Genomic DNA, 25,382 nt, shown 5'->3' with positions numbered 1-25,382 from the left:
AAAATGACATACAGTCATGGTTAAAATTAATATTTATTAATAGTAACTTCTAAAAATAAATTTACAGCTAATCATCTCAAGACAATCATCATTTCTTAATACATAATTTACAAGCAGTGTAAGGGAGGTAATCAAACATTATTCTTTAAAATTGATTTGGATTACTTCCCTTACACTACTTTTAAATTGTCTAAATTGTCCTTTAACCAGAAAAACCCTTGATATCCCCCTTTTTTGCCCCTAATTGTTAAATGGTTTGAGCCATAACCCCCCCCCCCCCCCTTCCCTAACCATCCCTTTGTTGTATGGAAACTTGTGGTATTATTTCAGAGAGATTCATACACTTGAACACAAGTTATTGTTTGGAAAATGCAAAAATGCTTATTTGGGCCCCTTTTTTTGGCCCCTAATTCCTAAACCTATAGTACAATAACCCCCAAAATTAATCCCAACCTTCCTTTTTGTGTTTTATAATTTTATTGATTTCTATTTACTTATACTAAAGTTATTATCCGGAAACCATCTGTCCTAGGACAACGCTGACGACGACGACGACAACGTGATACCAATATACGACCAAAAACATTTTAACTTTTGCGGTCGTATAAAAAGAAGGGGGGTGGGGGTTACCCCCTTGGACTTCCCCTATATTTCATTTTATTTGTTTTATTATCCCATACAAGAATATATATGGTTTCAGGGTGGGGATCTTGACCATTTACATGTGATCAATAAAATGCTCCGCTGGGCGCAGCTTGATACGACCGCAGAGGTCAATCCCTGAACAGTTGGGGCAAGTATGGACACAACATTCAAGCTTGATACAGCTCTGAATTTGGATTGTGATTAAATATTTGACACAGCATAGGTTTCTGACACAGAATGAATGTGGTCTAAGAACTTAATTTTTTTTAATTTACCTATTATGGTCCAATATCCAAAATCCAAGATTCAGCATATCAAAGAATCCAAAGAATTCAATTTTTTATGAAATCAAACAAAGTTTAAATTTGGACCCTTTTGACCTCAATGTGAACCAATTTGATAACGGGGCCCAAAAATCAAAATACATGGTTAGATTCAGCATATCAAAGGACCCCATATATTCAATTTTTGTTGAAATCAAACAAAGTTTAATTTTGGACCCCAATTTGGACCAACTTGAAAACTGGGCCCAAAATCAGAAATCTAAATATATGTTTATTAATAAACAATATAAGCTTAGTTTTTAAAGGAGTTCACTTCTTCAAAAAAAAATATATAGCATTCAAAAGATTAGTTTTTACAGAATAACAAACAAACTTGCCACAAAATTCTTCAAACAATTCATCAAAGAAAAGAAGGAAAAAATCCAAAATCTTATTTATCATTCATACAATGTCTTTTCAAAATCTATAAAACTTATCAGTAACAAGAAATAATTGTAACAGGATGCTGTTACGAAGTCTCCCAAACGAAGCTCCAATAATTCGTCATTCCCATGGTCGCCTGACATTGGGCAAAGTCCAGTACAAATTGGTTTGTGATATGCATAAGTGACGCCTATGGGTTGACCCTGTATGTCATTCAAATCTTCTTGAAATGACGAACAGGAATATATATGGTTGTTAAGGGTTGGAGATCTAGACCGTTTACAAGTTCTCAAAAGGGGGTGTGTGATCCCCAGGGGACTCACCCTTTATTTCATATGATTTGTTTTTTTTGTCACATACAAGAATATATATGGTTTAGGGGTGGGGATCTCAACCGTTTACAAGTTCTTAAACAGGAGGGGTGGGGGTGACCCCAGGGGACTCGCCTTTTATTTCATTTGATTTGTTTTATTGTCCCATACAAGAATATATATGGTTTCGGGGTGGGGATCTTGACCGTTTACAAGTTTTTAAAAAGAAGGGAGTGGGGGTCACCCCAGGGGATTTCCCCTAAATTTCATTTGATTTGTTTCATTGTCCCATAGAATATATATGGTTTTGGAGTGGGGATCTCGACCATTTACAAGTTTTCAATAAAATGCTTCGCTGAGCGCAGATTGATACGACCGCAGAGGTCCAACCCTGAACAGTTGGGGCAAAAATGGACACAATATTCGCGCTCGATACAGGTCTGAATTTGGATTGTAATTAAATATTTGACACATACTAGGTTTCTGACACCCTTTACCTTATTCCAAAAATAATCTCAATTCAAATTTCTAATGGAGTTTGCAACCATAACTACTCATTTAAATACATCATAAAATATTAAAATATAAAATGACATACAGTCATGGTTAAAATTAATATTTATTAATAGTAACTTCTAAAAATAAATTTACAGCTAATCATCTCAAGACAATCATCATTTCTTAATACATAATTTACAAGCAGTGTAAGGGAGGTAATCAAACATTATTCTTTAAAATTGATTTGGATTACTTCCCTTACACTACTTTTAAATTGTCTAAATTGTCCTTTAACCAGAAAAACCCTTGATATCCCCCTTTTTTGCCCCTAATTGTTAAATGGTTTGAGCCATAACCCCCCCCCCCCCCCCTTCCCTAACCATCCCTTTGTTGTATGGAAACTTGTGGTACTATTTCAGAGAGATTCATACACTTGAACACAAGTTATTGTTTGGAAACTGCAAAAATGCTTATTTGGGCCCCTTTTTTTGGCCCCTAATTCCTAAACCTATAGTACAATAACCCCCAAAATTAATCCCAACCTTCCTTTTTGTGTTTTATAATTTTATTGATTTCTATTTACTTATACTAAAGTTATTATCCGGAAACCATCTGTCCTAGGACAACGCTGACGACGACGACGACAACGTGATACCAATATACGACCAAAAACATTTTAACTTTTGCGGTCGTATAAAAAGAAGGGGGGTGGGGGTTACCCCCTTGGACTTCCCCTATATTTCATTTTATTTGTTTTATTATCCCATACAAGAATATATATGGTTTCAGGGTGGGGATCTTGACCATTTACATGTGATCAATAAAATGCTCCGCTGGGCGCAGCTTGATACGACCGCAGAGGTCAATCCCTGAACAGTTGGGGCAAGTATGGACACAACATTCAAGCTTGATACAGCTCTGAATTTGGATTGTGATTAAATATTTGACACAGCATAGGTTTCTGACACAGAATGAATGTGGTCTAAGAACTTAATTTTTTTTAATTTACCTATTATGGTCCAATATCCAAAATCCAAGATTCAGCATATCAAAGAATCCAAAGAATTCAATTTTTTATGAAATCAAACAAAGTTTAAATTTGGACCCTTTTGACCTCAATGTGAACCAATTTGATAACGGGGCCCAAAAATCAAAATACATGGTTAGATTCAGCATATCAAAGGACCCCATATATTCAATTTTTGTTGAAATCAAACAAAGTTTAATTTTGGACCCCAATTTGGACCAACTTGAAAACTGGGCCCAAAATCAAAAATCTAAATACATGTTTAGATTCAGCATATCAAAGAACCCCATATATTCAATTTTTGTTAAAATCAAACTTAAGTTTAATTTTGGACCCTTTGGACCTTAATGTAGACCAATTTGAAAACTGGACCCAAAATTAAAAATCTAAATACACGGTTAGATTTTGGCATATCAAAGAACCCCAATAATTCAATTTTTGATGAAATAAATCAAAGTTTAATTTTGGACCCTTTTGACCTAAATGTAGACCAATTTGATAACGGGGTCCAAAAATCAAAATACATGGTTAGATACAGCATATCAAAGAACCCCATATATTCAATTTTTGTTGAAATCAAACAAAGTTTAATTTGGACCCCAACTTGGACCAACTTGAAAACTGGGCTCATAATCAAAAATCTAAACACATGTTTAGATTCAGCATATCAAAGAACCCCAAGAATTCATTTTTTGTTAAAATCAAATTAAGTTTAATTTTTGACCCTTTGGACCTTAATGTAGACCAATTTAAAAAACAGAACCCAAAATTAAAAATCTAAATACACGGTTAGATTTGGCATATCAAAGAACCCCAATAATTCAATTTTTGATGAAATAAAACAAAGTTTAATTTTGGACCCTTTTGACCTCAATATGAACCAATTTGATAGCGGGGCCCACAAATAAAAAATCTAAATACATGGTTAGATTTAGCATATCAAAGAACCCTATATATTCAATTTTTGTTGAAATCAAACAAAGTTTAATTTTGGACCCCCAATTAGGACCAACTTGAAAACTGGGCCCGAAATCAAAAATTTAAATACATGTTTAGATTCAGCATATCAAAGAACCCCATGTATTCAATTTTTGTTAAAATCAAACTAAGTTTAATTTTGGACATTTTGGACCTTAATGTAGACCAATTTGAAAACTGGACCCAAAATTAAAAATCTAAATACACGGTCAGATTTGGCATAACAAATAAATAAATGTGGTCAAAGATTTTACAAATCTAATGCGCCATACTGTGCAATTAAAGATTACTTCTTGAAATTTTTCATTATTTGAAATTTGAAAAAAAAAAATAATATTTGAAGAATAATTCTTTTTAATTTCTGAAATCTGAATGAGAAAAAATTGACCCCCCCCCCCCCCACAATTTCTTTTTACCCCCCCCCCCCCCCCCTTTCCCCCCACCCCTTTTCCCCCAAAAAATTCTTTCCCTCAAGATATGGTCATAATCTCAATTCAAATTTCCAATGGAATTTGCAACCATAATTACCCATTTAAATTTACCATAGTGCTAACTTAATCTATTTAATAATAGAATTTAAAATATGGTGTCAAATCTTTCATATGGATTTTTTTGTAAAAAAAAAAGATGCAACATTTGCAGATATTTTTACTGGTCTTCCTTTATAAATATGCATTTCTTTAAACATAATCTAAAAGCAGTGTAAGGGAAGTAATCAAAACGTTGTATGTGGATTACCTCCCTTACACTGTAGGTAATTCAAATGATGTATTTGATTTATCTCCCTTACACTGCTTTAAATTATGTTTTGTACTAAAGTATTTGTCCATATAAAAATGCTTGTTTTTTGCCCCTTTTTTGGCCCCTAATTCCTAAAATTTTAGGGCAATTACCCCTAACCTCAAACCCAGCTTTCCCTTTGTGATATGGAACCTTGCAGTACAATTTCATAAAGATCCATACACTTACACACAAGTTATTGTCCTGAAACTAGAAAAATGCTTGCTTTTTTGCCCTTTTATGGCCCCTAATTACTAAAATTTTGAGGGAATTACCCCCAAAATCAATCCCAGCCTTCCCTTTGTGGTATGGTACCTTGCAGTACAATTTCAGAGAGATCCATAACACTTGAACACAAGTTATTGTCTGGAAACTAGAAAAATACTTATTTTTGGCCCCTTTTTGGCCCCTTATTCCTAAACTTTTTCGGCAATTACTCCCAAACTCAATTCCAGCTTTCCCTTTGTGATATGGAACCTTGTTGTACAATTTCAAAAAGATCCATACACTTACACACAAGTTATTGTCATGAAACTAGAAAAATGCTTGTTTTTTGCCCCTTTTTGGCCCCTAATTCCTAAAATTTTGAGGCAATTACCCCCAAAATCAATCCCAGCATTCCCTTTGTGTTATGGAACCTTGTGATACAATGTCAGAGAGATCCATACACTTACACACAAGTTATTGTCATGAAACTAGAAAAATGCTTGTTTTTTGCCCCTTTTTGGCCCCTAATTCCTAAAATTTGGAGGCAATTACCCCCAAAATCAATCCCAGCATTCCCTTTGTGATATGGAACCTTGTGGTACAATGTCAGAGAGATCCATACACTTACACACAAGTTATGTCTGGAAGTTACAAAAATGCTTATTTTTGGCCCCTAATTCCTTAACTGTTGGTACCATAACCCCCAAAATCAATCCCCACCTTCCTTTTGTGGTATTGAACCTTATGGTAAAATTTCATTGAGATCCATTCACTTAAACTAAAGTAAGAGTGCGAAAACTAATGTGTCTTCGGATGACGACGACGACGCCGGACGACGACGACGACGCCAACGTCATACCAATATACAAACACAAAAATTTTTTTGCGGTCGTATAAAAAGGGACACTACCCAAATTTGTACTTAATCTGAGTTTTGTAGTAAGAATTGTGTATAAGTTTCATAACATTTGGTTATGGCATACTTAAGTTAGAGAACAAAAGGGAATAAAATGCTCCGCTGGACGCAGCTTGATACGACCGCAGAGGTCCAACCCTGAACAGTTGGGGCAAGTATGGACACAACATTCAAGCTTGATACAGCACTGAATTTGGATTGTGATTAAATATTTGACCCAGCATAGGTTTCTGACACAGAATGAATGTGGTATAAGAACTTAAAGATTTTTAATTTACCTTTTCAAACCATATCATTATTATTTGCTTTTATATATAAATCAGAAATACCCAATTTAAAATGGAAAATTTTAGAGAAAAAAAAAGGGAAAAAAGGAAAAAAAAAATCCCCCCCGCCAATTCTTTGAACCCCCTTATGATTCATCACCCCCAAACTCAATCCCAGCCTTCCCTTTGTGGTATGGTACCTTGCAGTACAATTTCAGAGAGATCCATACACTTGAACACAAGTTATTGTCTGGAAACTAGAAAAATGCTTGTTTTTGGCCCCAAATTCCTAAACGTTTAGGGCAATTACATTACCCCCAAACTCAAACCCAGCTTTCCCTTTGTGATATTGAACCTTGTAGTACAATTTCATAAAGATCCATACACTTTCACACAAGTTATTGTCCTGAAACTAGAAAAATGCTTGTTGTTTTGCCCCTTTTTGGCCCCTAATTCCTAAAATTTTGAGGCAATTACCCCTTTAATCAATCCCAGCCTTCCCTTTGTGGTATGGTGCCTTGTAGTACAATTTCAGAGAGATCCTTACACTTGAACACAAGTTATTGTCTGGAAACTAGAATAAAATGCTCCGCTGGGGCGCAGCTTGATACGACCGCAGAGGTCGAACCCTGAACAGTTGGGGCAAGTATGGACACAACATTCAAGCTTGATACAGCACTGAATTTGGATTGTAATTAAATATTTGACACAGCATAGGTTTCTGACACAGATCGAATGTGGTCTAAGAACTTAAAAAATTTTAATTTACCTATTCAAACCATATCATTATTATTTGCTTTTATATATAAATCAGAAATAACCAATTTAAAATGGAAAATTTTAGTGAAAAAAAAAGGAAAAAAAAATTCCCCCCCCCCCCCCCCCCCCTGCAAATTTTTGAAGCCCCTTATGATTCATCACCCCCAAATTCAATCCCAGCCTTCCCTTTGTGGTATGGTACCTTGCAGTACAATTTCTGAGAGATCCATACACTTGAACACAAGTTATTGTCTGGAAACTAGAAAAATGCTTGTTTTTTGGCCCCAAATTCCTAAACGTTTAGGGCAATTACTCCCAAATTCAAACCCAGCTTTCCCTTTGTGATAAGGAACCTTACAGTACAATTTCATAAAGATCCATACACTTACACACTCGTTATTGTCCTGAAACTAGAAAATAGCTTGGTTTTTTTGCCAGTTTATGGCCCCTTATTCCTAAAATTTTGAGGGAATTACCCCCAAAATCAATCCCAGCCTTCCCTTTTTGGTATGGAACCTTGCAGTACAATTTCAGAAAGATCCATACACTTGAACACAAGTTATTGTCTGGAAACTAGAAAAATGCTTATTTTTGGCCCCTTTTTGACCCCTTATTCCTAAATGTTTTGGGCAATTACCCCCAAACTCAATTCCAGTTTTACCTTTGGGATATGGAACCTTGTAGTACAATTTCATAAAGATCCATACACTTGAACACAAGTTATTGTCATGAAACTAGAAAAATGCTTGTTTTTTGCCCCTTTTTGGCCCTTTATTCCTAAAATTTGGAGGCAATTACCCCCAAAATCAATCCCAGCCTTCCCTTTGTGATATGGAACCTTGTGGTACAATGTCAGAGAGATCCATACACTTACACACAAGTTATTGTCATGAAACTAGAAAAATGCTTGTTTTTTGCCCCTTTTTGGCCCCTAATTCCTAAAATTTGGAGGCAATTACCCCCAAAATCAATCCCAGCATTCCCTTTGTGATATGGAACCTTGTGGTACAATGTCAGAGAGATCCATACACTAACACACAAGTTGTGTCTGGAAGTTACAAAAATGCTTATTTTTGGCCCCCAATTCCTTAACTGTTGGTACCATAACCCCCAAAATCAATCCCAAACCTTCCTTTTGTGGTATTGAACCTTATGGTAAAATTTCATAGAGATCCATTCACTTAAACTTAAGTTAAAGTGCGAAACCCAATGTGTGACTGTCTTCGGACAACAACGACGACAAAGTCATACCAATATACGACAGCAAAATTTTTTTTTGCAGTCGTTTAAAAATTCAGCAGTTTTTCCACTTGTGAGGAGCATAACTCTAGAACAGTAAAATTGACGCCAACAAATGTCAGACTGGACCTGAGTTTTGTGGTAATAAGCATTAAGTTTCATAACATTTGTTTGAGGCAAACTAAAGTAAGGGAACAGAAAATACAGCAATTTTTCCATTTGTAAATAGACACAACTCAAGAACAGTAAAAGTGACAATATCCAAATTCAACTTTAATCAATGTTTGGGTTAATAAGCTTTGTGTATAAGTCAGACTTGGGGTCAATTACATTGAAATGTAATTAATTAATTACACATTACATTGCAAAAATGATCAATTACACTAATTAATAAAAATTACACAGTTTTTGAAATGTAATTAATTAAATTACAATTATACTTTACTAAATTCGTATTCACAGAACAAACTAATACCAGTATAGATGACCAGCACAGAGTGCATTCGAATGGAGGGTTTAGAGACGTAATGATGACCCCAGAAAATACTAACGGTCGACCTCACAAACGACAAAGATCTGGGTCAAGCCCAAGTAGTGAATCAACTCACCTATAGGAATGCCACGGAGAGCATGACCAAAATTTAACAGATGTAAATTTGAACTGTAATGATTCTTTAAAAACTTTCAAAAATGTTCATATTAGAAGTGATATCAATATTTTGTGTCTAAATTGTTGAGGTGTTAAAAAAAGATTGAACTACCCTGAATTTCAGTCATTGTTAAATAATAACGATATAATTTGTTTAGTTGAAAAAAAAACTGACGATATAGATATTATTGATTTACCAGGTTATGAATTCAAAATGAAAAATAGAAAGAAAGTGTCAAGAAATAGGTCAGGGGGGATACTTTAGGATACAAATTAGAAATAGCAAATAAAATAAAAGTGTTAACAACTGACAGTCAGTTTGTTCTTTGGTTCAAAGTTTTATCAGATTTACTTAGTATTGACGATGATATAGTTTTTGGCATAGTATATATTCCTCCGGAATACACAAATTACTCATCTCAAGATGCTTACAGTCAGTTAGAAAATGAATACATTATTTTTTCTAATACTTATAAATATGTGTCATTACTAGGAGATTTTAACGGACGAACAGCAGACGATGACGATTTTGTTATTATACATAATGATAAACATACAAATAATATAACAGATTTTATAGAAAATAAAGTGTATATGCTTGATGAATTTAATATTCCAAAGAAAAGAAAGTCTTTGGACGGGGTAAAAAATGGATACGGGAAACGATTGTTAGATTTATGCAAAGGAAACAATTTATTTATTGTAAATGGTCGAATTGGCGATGATAGACAGTATGGTAAATTAACATGTAGAAATAGCAGTAATATAGATTATTGTATTAGTAGTGCTGAGTTGTTAAAATATTTTACTAATTTTCATGTACTTGATTTTTCTACTTTATATTCTGATGTTCATTCCCCAGTAGAGATAACTTTGGCGAGCACTAAACAAGATGTTGAAAGAAATCAGTGTTTAAATGCTGGATCAGATACATGTAACCGTCCAGAAAATATCAAAAAGTGGGATAATGATAAAACTTTGGATTTTCAAAATGGGATAGATGTGGAAGGGGTTTATGCTCTAATTGAAGAAATTGATAAAGTTGAAGCAAATATGAATAAAAATGAACTGAACATTATTGTTAATAACATGTGTGACTTATTTTTGGACTCTGCCAAGGCAACATTTGGGGTTACTAGAACTAGAGGTTCGAAGAAATCTAAAACAAGCCAGTAAAATTAGATAAAGAATGGTTTGACAGTGACTAAATTTGCTCGCCAACATTATCGCAAGCTCAAAAGAAAATTTAAGAACAATAGATCAGAACAAAACTGCCAAATTATGAAATCTTCGGAGAAATTATATAAAAAGACTTTAGATAAAGCAATTACTGCACATAGAAAAAAAAATGGCTAAAAAAATAAACATATTGAGATCCAATAACTCAAACGAGTATTGGAAATTATTAAACAGTAGAAAAAAAAGAGACCAACCCGACATCCCCATTACTAAATTGTTCGATTTTTTCAAAAACTTGAACGCCGCCCCAGATGATCAAGAAAATACAAATATTTCAACTCTAAACCCGAATGATGTTGACAAGCTTAATGAAAATTTAAACAAGATAATTTCAAAAGACGAAATTCTTAAGGGCATAAAAAACCTTAAGAAAGATAAAGCATTTGGGGATGATCATATAATAAATGAATATATCAAGTCGACATCTGGCTTATTCAATGAATTATACGAAAAATTGTTTAACGTTATATTTTGCACTGGTATTATTCCTGACAGTTGGTTAATTGGTTACATTAAGCCTGTTTATAAAAATAAAGGTAGCAAGTTGGACCCCAAAAATTTTAGACCTATTACCATTTTGAGTTGTATGGGGAAACTTTTTACCGCAATTTTATGCGAGCGACTAAATCTTTTCTCTGAAGAATTTGTGATTTTAAACGAAAACCAATGTGGTTTTAGAAAGGGTTATTCAACAATTGATAATTTATTTGTAATTCATTCTTTGTTTGAAATTTTAAAATTTAAAAAGAAAAAATTATTTTGTGCATTTGTCGACTTTGAAAAAGCGTTTGACACGATTTGGCGAGACGCACTGTGGTATAAAATGCTTTTAAATAATATGAATGGATGTATGTATAATGTTATTGTAAATATGTATCAAGGTACTAAGTCATGTATTTCATATTACAATTCCATGTCTGAATTTTTCCCATGTAATAACGGGGTTAGACAAGGTGAAAATGTATTGCCTTTTCTTTTTTCTCTATTTTTGAATGATCTTGATTCATTTTTGCAAACCTGTAATATAGAGGGCCTAAAATCAGTCTCAACAGAGCTTGAAGAAAAACTTGACATATTTTTAAAACTTTTTATTATTCTGTATGCTGATGATACTGTGTTGATGGCCGAATCCGCAACTGAACTCCAAAAACTATTAGATTGTTTTCTAGATTACACAGATGTATGGAGGCTAAAAGTAAATGTTGATAAAACAAAGGTCGTGGTTTTTGCAAGGAGACGACCATCATGTAATTTTCAATTTTTCTTTAATGAAAAAAACTGGATATCGTTGATGAATTTAACTATTTGGGCATAATTCTAACAAGAACAGGTAATTTTAATAAAACGAAGCAATTTAATGTAGAAAAGGCTACTAAGGCTCTTTACGAAGTGTTAAGACTAGGTCGTCTACATAATCTTTCTATAATATGTAGCCAGTTGGACTTATTTGATAAAATGGTGATACCAATATTACTGTACGGTTGTGAAGTATGGGGTATTGGAAATAATGAGATAATTGAAAGGGTACAACTAAAATTTTGTAAATTATTATTAGGTCTGAAAACATCAACACCCTCTTACATGATTTATGGGGAGCTTGGAAGATATCCTATAGACTTGGACATAAAAAATAGATTGATCTCATTTCGGGGGAAATTAAATTCTGGTAAAGAGACACAAGAGTGCACACGCTGAAATGTCTCGCCTTCTTTACTAATCATTGATATTATGTTGATGGTCCTAAATATAAAGCTTAATTACAACTGTCAAATAAACTTGACATTAACCAAGAAAACTAAACATTGACCAATGAACCATGAAAATGAGGTCAAGGTCAGATGAATCATGCCAGGCAGACATGTACAGTTAACAATTCTTCCATATAACAAATATAGTTGACCTATTGCTTATAGTTTAAGAAAAACAGACCAAAACACAAAAACTTAACACTGAGCAATGAACCGTGAAAATGAGGTCAAGGTCATATAAAACCTGCGCGACTGACATATAGATCATAAAATATTTCCATACACCAAATATAGTTGACCTATTGCATATAGTATTAGAAAAAAAGACCAAAACTCAAAAACTTAACTTTGACCACTGAACCATGAAAACGAGGTCAAGGTCAGATGACACCTGTCAGCTAGACATGTACACCTTACAATCATTCCATACACCAAATATAGTAGACCTATTGCATACAGTATAAGAAAAACAGACCAAAACACAAAAACTTAACTATAACCACTGAACCATGAAAATGAGGTCAAGGTCAGATGACACCTGCCAGTTGGACATGTACACCTTACAGTCCTTCCATACACCGAATATACTAGACCTATTGCTTATTGTATCTGAGATATGGACTTGACCACCAAAACTTAACCTTGTTCACTGATCCATGAAATGAGGTCGAGGTCAAGTGAAAACTGTCTGACAGGCATGAGGACCTTGCAAGGTACGCACATACCAAATATAGTTATCCTACTACTTATAAGAAGAGAGAATTTAACATTACAAAAAATGTTAACTTTTTTTTCAAGTAGTCACTGAACCATGAAAATGAGGTCAAGGACATTGTACATGTGACTGACGGAAACTTCGTAACATGAGGCATCCATATACAAAGTATGAAGCATCCAGGTCTTCCACCTTCTAAAATATAAGCATCCAGGTCTTCCACCTTCTAAAATATAAAGCTTTTAAGAAGTAAGCTAACGCCGCCGCCGCCGCCGGATCACTATCCCTATGTGGAGCTTTCTGCGACAAAAGTCGCAGGCTCGACAAAAACTATCATATACTTTATATAAATTGTGTTATCACATGTCTATTAATGACAATGTGCATTTTTCATGGTTAAACAGAGTAAAGCCTATTTTAATTGAATGTGGTATCCCCAATGTGTGGGAAACGCAATCTTTTATGAATTGTAAATGGTTAGTTTCATTCATCAAGCTCAGACTTAAAGATCTGTTTGTACAAGTCTGTCATTCTTTGCTTGAAAACTCACCAAAAGCACTAAATTATAAACTTTTTAAAGATTTTTTTGGAAAAGAAGATTATTTTGAAATTCTTGGGAACAAACTGTCTATTGATTTTTGTAGATTTAGGACCACAAATCACAAGCTCCCTATTGAACAGGGTAGATGGAATAATATAGTTAGAAATAATAGACTGTGTCTTCTATGTAGTAAAAATGACGTTGGTGATGAATTTCATTACATATTAGAATGCAAATACTTTGAAGAAAACAGGAAACATTGTATGTCAAATTATTATTTTAAAAATGCAAATACTGTTAAATACAAGCAGATTATGTCTTCAAAACACAAATCAGAACTGATTAAACTTTGTAAATTTATAAAGATTATCAACACAGGTATATGTGCTCCTGGCTAAAATGTACTTCATATATTGTCTTACCAATTGTTTTGTTTGTTCTGTCTTATTGTAAATATTGTACATAAAATGTCTTCTCTATACCTATGTATATGGTTTATTGAGAATAAAGATATATATATTACACATTTAGTCTGATTAATTGCCATTTGTTTTTACAGCTGATAATTTTAATTCTATAATCCTTTTGTGTATACTAATTTGACAAAATAATTGTGTGCAGTGATTTAAAATTCTAAATGAACTGTCTAAGAAAGATATATACATTTGTTTAACAATACATACATGTACATGTGTATTTTGATCATATGAATATATACATGTTATCAATCTATTTAGATAAAGATCTTTCTTAAAAACTGAACAACACCAATATATGATTCTCACATTTTTTTAAGTTACAAGACTATTTAGAAAACATTTCTGTATGTCAAATAAATAATATTTATATTAACACAATTTCTTATCATTAACATGATTAACACCATAAAAGTACATGTAATTGAAATGTAATTCAAAAGTAATTTAGCATTACATGCTTTCTTCATTGTAATTAATTAAATTACCATTACATGTAATTGAAAAAATGCTCAATTACACATTACATTCAATGACATGGAAATTGTAATGCATTACACTTGATTACCATTTATACATTTTCAATTACCCCATCCCTGGTATAAGTTACATCACATTTGGTTGAGGCAAACTTAATTAAGAAAACGGAAACAAAAAATTCAGCAATTTTTCCATTTGTAAAGGGGCATAACTCTAGAATGGTAACAGTGATGCCAAAAAAAATTCAAACTTGATCTTTTTTATTGTTGTAATATTAGCATTGTGTATAAGTTTCATAACATTTGGTTTGGTTGTTTTCTAGTTTTGTCATTTAGGCTTATTATATAAGTCTTTTGTGTGTTTATCTTTGAACTATGACATACAAAATGAAATCCGTTGCCGTGAGAGGGTTGGAAAGTAAAAAGTCTGGTCAATTCTATAGGCAATTGTCTTCTCCAAAAAATCTAAATACATGCAGTTGAGCTGTAAGGTTCAGTATATTTTAAAAAGAACACCAATAATTAAATTTTTTATGTCATCAAATAAATTTTGATTTTTGACCCTTTATACCTTAACATGTGCAAGTTCATAAACAGCTGCGGATGAGCGCATGATACGCCCGTGACATTTTGAAGAATAAAGTTCAATTACTTCTCAATGTCGTATTAGAAATTTATGAAAATCAAAAGGGAGCTTAAATCAATAGATATAAACAATTCACCAAAGTTTCATGAGAATTGCTGAAAGCATTTTTAAGTTATTGTCCGAAAACTGAAAAATCCCCCCTTTTTTAATGAATAAAACCCCATAACTCAGAAATGTAAAATGTAAAATTTATAAAATTCTTGAGGGAGCTTACATAAATAGATATAAACAATTCACCAAAGTTTCATTAGAACTGCTGAAAGCATTTTTGAGTTATTGTCCGATAACTGGAAAATCCGCCTTTTTTATTAACAATAAACTGTTATCACAGAGATATGTCTCGCTTTTTCATAATTTTGATTATGCAAATATTGACATTAAAATAACAATACTTAACATTTTACATAAGTTAGGCAAACATTCAAACTCAACGAACCATGACTGAGGTACATGGCTAAACAATCTCCATGTAAATGAGATGTGCCATTGCTTATACAACTGCATACCAAATATCATTGACTTATTATAAGTCGTTCCCTTTAAACAAACCTTAACAAAAACATAAACTTGTAAACTATGCAAAAGTTTCAAAGTCAATGAACCATGAAGAGAGGGTGGAGCTATAAAATCTCCATGGAAACGATACTTAAAAATGCCAATAAATTTGCATATCAAATATCATTGACTTAACATTAGCAGTTCATCTTAAACTGATCTAATCACAAACTAATACATGTAAACTAAGCAAAAGTTTCAAGTCGATAGACCATGAGTCCATGACTGAGGGGAAGGGGCCAAATATTCTCCATGGAAATGAAATGTGCTAATACTTATACAACTGAATACCAATTAACATTGGCCTACCACTAATAGTTCCCCTTTAACTGACCTAATCACAAACTAATACATGTTAACTAAGCAAAATTTTCAAAGTCAATAGACCATGACCAAGGGGCGGAGTCAAATAATCTCCATGGAAATGAGATATGCCAATGCTTATACAACTGCATACCAAATATCATTGACCTACCACTAGTGGTTCCCCATAAACTGACCTAATCACAAACTAATACATGTAAAATATTATTTTAAAGCAAAAGCTTCAAAGTCAATAGACCATGACTGAGGGGGCAGGGCCAAATAATCTCCATGGAAATGAGATGTGCCAATGCTTATACTGTGAACTGCATACCAAATATGATTGACCTTCAACTTGTGGTTCCCCACAAACTAGACCTAATCACAAACTAATACATTGTTGACACCGCCGCCGCCGACTCCGGAAACAGCATACCTATGTCTCGCTTTTTGACTCCGCCAAGCGAGACAATAAAACCCTGTAACTTGGAAACGTAAAATCTAAAATTTTAAAAAAATAGAAAGGGAGCTCATGTCAATAGATATAAACAACTCACCAAAATTTCTTGCAAGTTGGTGAAAGCATTCTTGAGTTATTATCAGAAAACTGGAAAATCCCCCTTTTTTCAATGAATAAAACCGATAACTCGGAAAATTAAAATCTAAAATTTATAAAAAACGAAAGGAAACTCACGTCAATAGATATAAACAATTCACCAAAGTTTTATGCAAATTTATTAAAGTGTTTTTGAGTTAATGTCAGACATGTTGACGAAGGTCGGACGGACAGAGGTATACCATAATAGTAATACGTCCCGTAAAATCCAGATTCTAAATACCTGGTTAAATTCAGCATATTAAAGACCACCAGATTTCAAGACTGAATAAAAACCCCATTGAAATTGTTAAAAAAAATAATCAATTGATACAAATAATAATAAACTGCTTCGCTGAGCGCAACTGGATACGGCTGCAGAGGTCCAACCCTGAACAGTTGGGGCAAAAATGGACACAATATTCAAGCTTGATACAGATCTGAATTTGGATTGTAATTAAATATTTGACATATTATAGGTTTCTGAATAAATGTAGTCAAAGAACTTGAAATTGGTTATATGAATTGAATTCATAGTCAATTAAAGATTTCTTGCTGTTGTGCAATACTTAGTAAATCTGTTGTCAGACTATAAACAAATAAAGTTCAATTACTTCTCAATGTCATATTAGAAATTTATGAAAATCAAAAGGGAGCTTACATCAACATGATCAATAGATATAAACAATTCACCAAAGTTTCATGAGAATTGGTGACAGCATTTTTGAGTTATTGTCCGAAAACTGGAAAATCACCCCTTTTTTAATGAATAAAACCCCATAACTCAAAAATGTAAAATGTAAAATTTATAAAATTCTAAACAGAGCTTACATCAATAGATATAAACAATTCACCAAAGTTTCATAAGAACTGCTGAAAGCATTTTTGATTTTTTGTCCGAAAACTGGAAAATCCCCCTTTTTTTATGAATAAAACCCTGTAACTCGGAAACATAAAATCTAAAATATATAAATATCGAAAGGGAGCTCATGTCAATAGATATAAACAATTCACCACAATTTCTTGCAAGTTGGTGAAAGCATTCTTGAGTTATTTTCCGAAAACTGGAAAATCCCCCTTTTTTAAATGAATAAAACCTCATAACTCGGAAAAGTAAAATCTAAAATTTATAAAAAAGGAAAGGGAGCTCACGTCATTAGATATAAACAATTCACCAAAGTTTTTTGCAAATTGGTTAAAGCGTTTTTGAGTTAATGTCCGACATGTTGACGACGGACGGACAGACGGACGGACGGACAGACGGACAACAGTATACCATAATACGTCCTGTAAACGGGCGTATAAAAATATATTGTTTTTGGCTTCTTTTTTCCTAAACCTGTAGGGTCAGAACGCCCTAACAATCCCCCTACGTTCTTTTTATCGTTTAAAACCTTGTGGTACAATTTCATAGCAATCCTGAGACTAATATTCAAGTAATTGTCCACAAACCAGAAAGTTCTTGTTTTTTTACCCCTTTTCGGCCTTTAATTCCTAATCGGTTTAGGCTACGACCCTCAACATTCTTTTTGGTATAGAACCTTGTGGTAAAATTTCATAGAGATCCATACACTAATACATAAGTTGTTGTCCTGAAATAAGAAAAAAATGCTTGTTTTTGGCTCCTAATTCCTAACAGCGATGACAATAAACCCCAAAATCAATATAAACCTTCCTTGTGTAGTATATATATATATATGGAAACTTTAAGGCTTGTGCTACAATTTCAATTTCATAGAGATCCTGTAAACCAAAATGTCTAGGATGACAAATGTCTTCGGATGACAATTTGACACGCCACAGACATCGCCATGACATAATTATGATAATATGAACGCAAAAAAAATTGTATATAGAAGTATAAAAAGTTAAACTTACGGTCATTATATCCATCTAAGCTGATTGACTTAAAAAGTGTACCAAAACTGCAGGTAAAAGTTGAGTTCCAATCAGCTTTTGTAAGATTTCTCATCATGATGGAATTCTTATGTTCAGACTGCTCCAGCATTATTATATCCCTGTTTCCGACAGTATGATTATTGTGTGTAAGTACTGTTTTATTTTGACCTCCTATCCATTGCTTGTTCCCCTTGCATTCCTAGTTGCATTTCAACATACATTCCTTGCTGCATTTCGACATGCATTCAATGTTGCATGAACATTCACATTCCAGTTTCAAATCGGTCCAAGCTTTGACAGATTTGATATTCAAACATCTTTCATCTAAATCAAAATATGTAAAAAATGTGGATAGTGTCCACATGTGGACACAGATGATGCCCCCGCTTGCACATCATATAGTTATAAAGGGACATAACTGAAGAACGGTAAAAGTGATGCTACCCAAATTTGAACTTGATCTGAGTTTTGTGGTAATTAGCATTGTGTGTAAGTCTCATAACATTTGGTTGAGGCTAACTTAAGTAGAGAACATAAACTAAAAATTCAGCAATTTTTCTATTTGTAAACATGCATAACTCTAGAAAGGTTGTGTATAAGTTTTATAACATTTGGTTGAGACAAACTAAAGTTAGAGAACGGAAACGAAAAATTCAGCAATTTTTATGTTTATATAGAGCGGACACGATCTTTACCATAGGACATGGGGTTGTCAACTAAAACCAAAGTTTTTGACCTTGACCTTTGACCTAGGCAGTTGTTCATACAATATGACACACCCTCTGGTGTTGGTTAATATACATGTCAAGTATAAACTTTGAAATCCTAGCGGTTCTCTAGATATAGAGCGGACACAATTTGTTAAGGATGGACGGATGGACAGACGAACAGACAGACGGATGGACAGACTGGTCACTATAGGGCGTCCGCCATTCGGCAGGGCCCTAATAAGCATTGTGTATAAGTTTCATAACATTTAAATGAGCCAAACTTAAGTTAGAGAACGGAAACGAAAAATTTAGCAATTTTTCCATTTGTAAAGGAGCATAACTCTAGAACGGTAGAAGTGACGCCACCAAAATTCAATCTTGATCTGTATTTAGTGGTAATAAGCATTGTGTATAAGTCTCATAACATTTGGTTGAGGCAAACTAAAGTTAGAGATGGGAAACCAACTTTGGGACGGACGGATGGACAGACAAGGGTAAAACTTAATGCCCCCTCCACTACAGCGGGGGCATAAAAAACAAAAGTAGTATTACTTATAGAAATAAGAAGATGTGGTATAATTGCCATCCAAGTCAAAATAGTTTAGTTTTTTACCCTCAAACATTAGCATGAACTAATTTGAAAACAGGGCCCAAAATAAAAAAATCAAAATGCAAAATAAGATTCAGCATATCATACAGCCGCAATAATTCAGTTGTTGGTGAAATCAAACAAATATTAATTTTGGACTCTTTTGACCTAAATGTAGACCAATTTTGAAATGGGACTCAATATCGAAAAAACTAATACAAGGTTAGAACCCCCAAACATTAAAGACTTAAAATTGATCCCATTGAAATTGATAATAAAATGCTCCGCAGGGCGCAGCTTGATACGACCGCAGAGGTCGAACCCTGAACAGTTTGGGCAAGTATGGACACAACATTCAAGCTTGATACAGCTTTGCATTTGGATTGTGATTAAATATTTGACACAGCATAGGTTTCTGACACAGAATGAATGTGGTCTAAGAACTTAAAAATTTTAAATTGGACATTCACCTATTATGGTCCAATATCCAAAATCTAAATACATGGTTAGATTCAGCATATCAAAGAACCCCAAGAATTCAATTTATGATGAAATCAAACAAAGTTTAATTTTGGACCCTTTTGACCTCAATGTGGACAAAGTTGATAACGGGGCCCAAAAATCAAAAATCTAAATACATGGTTAGATTCAGCATATCAAAGAACCCCATATATTCAATTTTTGTTGAAATCAAACAAAGTTTAATTTTGGACCCCGATTTGGACCAACTTAAAAACTGGGCTCATAATCAAAAATCTAAATACATGTTTAGATTCAGCATATCAAAGAACCCTAAGAATTCAATTTTTGTTAAAATCAAACTAAGTTTAATTTTGGACCCTTTGGACCTTAATGTAGACCAATTTGAAAACAGAACCAAAAATTAAGAATCTAAATACACGGTTAGATTCGGCATATCAAAGAACCCCAATAATTCAATTTTTGATGAAATCAAACAAAGTTTAATTTTATACCCTTTGGACCTCAATGTGGACCAATTTAAAAACTGGGCCCAAAATCCAAAAACTGAATACAAGGTTTGATTCAGCATATTAAAGAACCCCAAGAATTCAAGAATAAAACCCCATTGAAATTGGTCAAGAAATAAGCAATTTATACTTAGTATCTTCTCTTGCACAATACTGTGCAATTAAATATTTCTTGCTATTGCGCAATACTGTACAATTGTCAATTTCGTGCTATTGCGCAATATTGTGCTATTGGATATTTCTTGCTATTGAGCAATACTGTGCAATTGAAGATTTCTTGCTATTGCGCAATACTGTGCAATTGAAGATTTCTTGCTATTGTGCAATACTGTGCAATTGAAAATTTCTTGCTATTGCACAATACTTATTATATAATAATTTACACATCCTGTTTGGTGTGTATCTCCTACCATATCATTATTATTTGCTTTTAAATATAAATCAGAAATAACCAACTTAAAATGGAAAATTTTAAAAGAAAAAAAAAAGGAAAAAAAAAAATATTTCCCCCCCCCCCCCCAAATTTTTTGAACCCCCTTATGATTCATCACCCCCAAACTCAATCCCAGCCTTCCCTTTGTGGTATGGTACCTTGCAGTACAATTTCAGAGAGATCCATACACTTGAACAAAAGTTATTGTCTGGAAACTAGAAAAATGTGTTTTTTGGCCCCTCTTTTGCCCCAAATTCCTAAACGTTTAGGGCAATTACCCCCAAACTCAGACCCAGCTTTCCCTTTATGATATGGAACCTTGTAGTACAATTTCAGAAAGATCCATACACTTACACACAAGTTATTGTCCTGAAACTAGAAAAATGCTTGTTTTTTGCCCCTTTTTGGCCCCTAATTCCTAAAATTTTGAAGCAATTACCCTCATCATCAATCCCAGCATTCCCTTTGTGGTATGGTACCTTGCAGTACAATTTCAGAGAGATCCATACACTTGAACACAAGTTATTGTCTGGAAACTAGAAACATGCTTATTTTTGGCCCTGTTTTGGCCCCCAATTCCTAAACATTTCGGCAATTACCCCCAAACTCAATTCCAGCTTTCCCTTTGTGATATGGAACCTTGTAGTAAAATTTCAGAAAGATCCATACACTTACACACAAGTTATTGTCATGAAACTAGAAAAATGCTTGTTTTTTGCCCCTTTTTTTGCCCCTAATTCCTAAACTTTTGAGGCAATTACCCCCAAAATCAATCCCAGCATTCCTTTTGTGATATGGAACCTTGTGGTACAATGTCAGAGAGATCCATACACTAACACACAAGTTATGTCTGGAAGTTACAAAAATGCTTATTTTTGGCCCCCAATTCCTTTACTGTTGGTACCATAACCCCCAAAATCAATCCCAACCTTCCTTTTGTGGTATTGAACCTTGTGGTAAAATTTCATAGAGATCCATTCACTTAAACTAAAGTTAGAGTGCGAAAACCAATGTGTCTTCGGACGACGCCGGACGACGCCAGACGACGACGACGACGACGATGACGACGCCAACGTCATACCAATATACGACCACAAAAATTTTTTTGCGGTCGTATAAAAAGATTTGTATTTATTTTCAATTGAAGATTTCTTGCTATTGCAGAATACTGTACTACTGCGCAATACTGTGCAATTGAAGATTTCTTGCTATTGCACAATACTGTGTTGTTGCGCAATACTGTGCTAATGGGCAACAGAAGATTTCTTGCTATTGTGCAATACTGTGCAATTGAAGATTTCTTGTTATTGCCCAATACTGTGCTATTGTGCATTATACATGTACTGTGCTATTGCACAAAACTGTGCTATTATACAATACTGTGCTGTTGCGCAATACTGTGCTATTGCGAAGATTTCTTCTTGAAGCTTTCCAAAAATTTTAAATTTCAAAACTTTTTGGAAGAAAGAAATATGAACCTCCTCTCCAAAAAAAATCGGAAAAAATGCCCCCAAATTTTTTGAACCCCCTCCCTTTGAGTAATTACCCCCTAAATTCACTCCCATCAAACCCTTTGTGGTATAGAACTTGTAGCACAATTTTTTTTTAGAGAGATCCATACACTTAAACAAAACCTGAAAAATGCTTGTTTTTTGCCCTTTTTTCGCCCCATATTCCTGAACTTTTGGGGCAATTATTCCAGAACTCAATCCAAGCCTTTCCTTCGTGATATGTAACCTTGTGGTATAATTGTAGAGTGATCCATACACTTAAACACAAGTCCGGAAACAACAAAAATGCTTGTTTTTGGTCCTTAATTCCTAAACTGTTAATATCATAAACCCAAAAATCTATCCCAACCTTCCATTTGTGGTATTGAACTTTCTGGTAAAGTTTCATAGAGATCCATTCACTTAAACTAAAGTTATTTTTCACAAATCAAATGTGTTATACGTACAAATTTTTTTGGGGCACTTTTATGAAAATAAGATGTGGCATGATTGTCAATAAGACAACTCTCCACCAAAGACCAAATGACCTAGATGGTAATCATACAGCCTTCAACAGTATCGCAAAGCAAGCTATAAAAGGTCCCCAAATAAAAAATGAGAATGAACTGTTGACATAGAGATGTGTCTCGCCTGTCATCACAAAATTCAGAAAAAGACAATCTGATGGACAGCAACATTACTTATTAATTCAAAGTCTATGGACCTAGTGGACTGGGCATCAAAATGGTCGACAAACTGAGATGTACATACAGTAATGAAACTTTTTAGAAAATATTGTTGTCTATTGTAAGTAGTTACTATCAATTTAACTGAAGTAGATACTCCACATAGAAAATTAATAATCAATTCAAAGTCAATGGACCATGGTGATGCCCTTGGGGGCAGGACCTTAAAATATTTGTCAAACTGATATGTACTGATACATGTTTGTAGTTAGGAAACGACCATTTAACTTAAAGGGGAGGGGGGGGGGTTATGTTTTTTCCTAAAAAAATATTCTGATCCCCAACTTGATGAAAAAAAATATTCTGAATACAGATTTTCCCCATACCTTATAGCGTTAAATTTTGAAAACAATAATTTGATTGATAGCGTTGAAAAACTAAATATAAAGATGATGATGATTGGCTACTTAACGTCTAGCAGCAAATTAATATGCATTTTCATATTAATGTAATGTGAATATTAACACTGCTTTGTACTTGACCAAAAAGATGAGCTCGATTTTTAACATGCTAGTTCACAAGGTAACAGTCCACAAGATTTGTAGGTAGTTGAAGAATAATAAAGCCTTACGTGTGGGTTTATATGAACATCAAGATTGGGTTTTTTTTGCATGATTTTAGGCCATTTTTCTGTTTGACAGTCTGTATTTCTCCAATAGATCAAGACATTATTGTAGTGTTTGACTCTCAAACTTTTCAGTTCAGTTTTATCATGTTTATCATGTGTTTATGGAAAAATTAAGTGAAATGCTTTTTTTGAACCTCTTGATAGATAAATGTCTATAGTTTGAGACAAGGTACCACTCTAATGGATTGAAATTCTTCTTTGGACCAAATTTTGGGAACATTTTCACCATTCTTTTTGCAATATTTTATAACAAATCAATGCAGAATATTTCTATGGTAACACCAAAAAGAGATTATATTTCACCATTTTAACTATTGAAATTTAGAATTTTTCAGTATACGGATATGGATAGTAAACTGCACATTGCTAGAAAAAAAAGAAATATCGATGTCAACGTCAAATACGTTAATAAAGTAATACAAATAGACAGGAAATACTAAAATAAATTTAAAAAACATTGATTAACAAAATTTTAATCTGCTAACCGAGTCCATGTGATATATACATGATATGCATGTTTCCTAAAACTTGAAAATCGAAAGTCCATCGGGTGCAGCTAATAGCCAAATCGGAAGTCCGAGCGAAAATCTGACAGTTCCTGGACCTAGGAGAAAGGATCACCGCTAATTTGAACACCTGTCTTGACATGGGCATAAAATATCTCCGGAATCTAAGGATGTAATTTTTATGAAAAGTAAGTGAGTTTTTATATGAAATTTATATCGTTTTCCTGACCTGATCCTCCAAAGTGAAAGTAGGTTATTCATCGAAGGTACCTTCTTCTTTTTTCACTTGGGGTTAGTGTGGATAGTAAAAAAGGTATTGTAATCGACTAGTAATGGTTTGTTGAGACTTGTTATATGTCTATACATTGTAGAAAATTGTAAATATAGAAAAAAACAAGACTTTTTTTTTACAATGGGGCCCAAAAAAGGGGGGTCCAAAATACCTGTGTTTTTAATAATATAAATAAAATGCTCCGCTGGCAAAGCTTGATACAACCGCAGAGGTCGAACCCTGAACAGTTGGGGCAAGTATGGACACAACATTCAAGCTTGATACAGCTCTGAATTTGGATTGTGATTAAATATTTGACACAGCATAGGTTTCTGACACAGAATGAATGTGGTCGAAGAACTTAAAAAATTTTAATTTACCTATTATGGTCCAATATCCAAAATCTAAATACATACACGGTTAGATTCAGCATATCAAAGAACCCCAAGAATTCAATTTTTGTTAAAATCAAACTAAGTTTAATTTTGGACCCTTTGGACTTTAATGTAGACCAATTTGAAAACAGGACCAAAAATTAAGAATCTAAATACACGGTTAGATTCAGCATATCAAAGAACCCCAATATTTCAATTTTTGATGAAATCAAACCATATCATTATTATTTGCTTTTATATACATGATATATAAATAAAAAATAACCAACTTAAAATGGAAAATAATTATTTGATTGATAGCGTCGAAAAAACAAATAAAAATATTCGCGCTTCGTGCGAAAAAAACCCAAAAAAACATAACTTATCTTTCTGGATTTTTACACCTTAATATATAGCCTTTAGGGTAACCATACTTTCGTACGTCGAACAGCTCCACCACCAAAAATA

General features: G+C 33.5%; 2 long non-coding RNA genes across 2 annotated transcripts in view; one reads left to right on the top strand and one right to left on the bottom strand.

Moving 5' to 3' along the window:
- The window catches only part of LOC127699929 (uncharacterized), a 47,044-nt gene extending 41,015 nt beyond the window's left edge, over window positions 1-6,029 (bottom strand). Inside the window, exon 1 of the long non-coding RNA XR_007981304.1 lies at window positions 5,100-6,029. This is a non-coding gene — a long non-coding RNA (uncharacterized LOC127699929). The remainder of the gene's footprint in view (window positions 1-5,099) is intronic.
- The window catches only part of LOC127699971 (uncharacterized), a 200,884-nt gene extending 175,708 nt beyond the window's left edge, over window positions 1-25,176 (top strand). Inside the window, exon 2 of the long non-coding RNA XR_007981324.1 lies at window positions 24,869-25,176. This is a non-coding gene — a long non-coding RNA (uncharacterized LOC127699971). The remainder of the gene's footprint in view (window positions 1-24,868) is intronic.
- Window positions 25,177-25,382: the final 206 nt, after the last annotated feature.

The sequence above is a fragment of the Mytilus californianus genome, unplaced genomic scaffold (assembly GCF_021869535.1).
Source record: "Mytilus californianus isolate M0D057914Y unplaced genomic scaffold, xbMytCali1.0.p SCAF_1, whole genome shotgun sequence".
Classification (NCBI taxonomy): domain Eukaryota; kingdom Metazoa; phylum Mollusca; class Bivalvia; order Mytilida; family Mytilidae; genus Mytilus; species Mytilus californianus.
Note: the sequence above shows the minus strand (reverse complement) of the source record. Positions and strands in the feature narration are given on the sequence as shown.